Genomic DNA, 1,000 nt, shown 5'->3' on the forward strand with positions numbered 1-1,000 from the left:
GTATGTTCATGTCTATGGAACATTATTGAAAATCTTGCCATTTGCTACAATACTGTTGAAATTAGAAGGCATTATGCTAAGCAGACAGAGAAAGACAAATATTGTATGATCTCACTTGCATGTGATATCTAAAAACAAAAACAAAAAACAAGCTCATAAAAGAAAGTAACTGTCTTATTGGACCCCAGAAAGGTTATCTTCATGAAGAAAATAGATTTTATTGAAAGGTAGCATAGTGAAGAAAATGAATGTTTTAAAGTTATGGTGAGGGACTTCCCTGGCAGTCCAAGGGTTAAGGTTTTGCCTTCCAATGCAAGGGGTGTGGGCTCGATCCCTGGTTAGGGAGCTAAGACCCCACATACTTCTTGGCCAAAAATCAGAACATAAAAAAACAACAGAAGTGATATTAACAAATTCAACAGAAAACTTTAGAAATCGTCCACACTGAAAAGAATCTTGAAAAATTTTAGTGAATGTACATACTGTATATGCTTCCCAGCTGGCTCAGTGGTAAAGAACCTGCCTGAGAATGCAGGAGACCCAGGTTTGATCCCTGGGTTGGGAAGACCCCTGGAGGAGGAAACGGCAACCCTACTCTGGTATTCTTACCAGGAATATCTCATGGATAGAAGGACCTGGCATGCTATAGTCCATAGGGTCACAAAAGAGTCAGACATGACTTAGCAACTGAGCACATTTACTGTATATATCGTATATAATCTTCATAAAATATATATATTGAAAAGAAAAAAGAAAAGTAATTGAAAGCTTTGGGGGGCACTGTACAAGAAATGTAGAGCAACAAAAATACAAGGATATTTTTCTCAGAGTATAAAAAAGACAACTTGTTTGACATGATACTTGGAACATTTTCCTCTATGAGTTAGTGGTATAGGATTATGCGTCTTTCTCTGGGGCTCCAATAACACTATTTTACTCCATGGCTCACAATATTTATACAGTCCATAATAATTTAACCAATGTCTATTTTTTCCATTTT

At 36.5% G+C, this 1,000-nt stretch overlaps 1 non-coding gene across 1 annotated transcript; it reads left to right on the plus strand.

Annotated features, from left to right (window-relative positions):
* The first annotated feature begins 493 nt into the window (after positions 1–493).
* TRNAL-GAG (transfer RNA leucine (anticodon GAG)) lies at positions 494–565 on the plus strand. Its single transcript has one exon. It is a non-coding gene; the product is annotated as a tRNA-Leu (tRNA).
* Positions 566–1,000: the final 435 nt, after the last annotated feature.

This window comes from Budorcas taxicolor, chromosome 11 (genome assembly GCF_023091745.1).
Source record: "Budorcas taxicolor isolate Tak-1 chromosome 11, Takin1.1, whole genome shotgun sequence".
Classification (NCBI taxonomy): Eukaryota; Metazoa; Chordata; class Mammalia; order Artiodactyla; family Bovidae; genus Budorcas; species Budorcas taxicolor.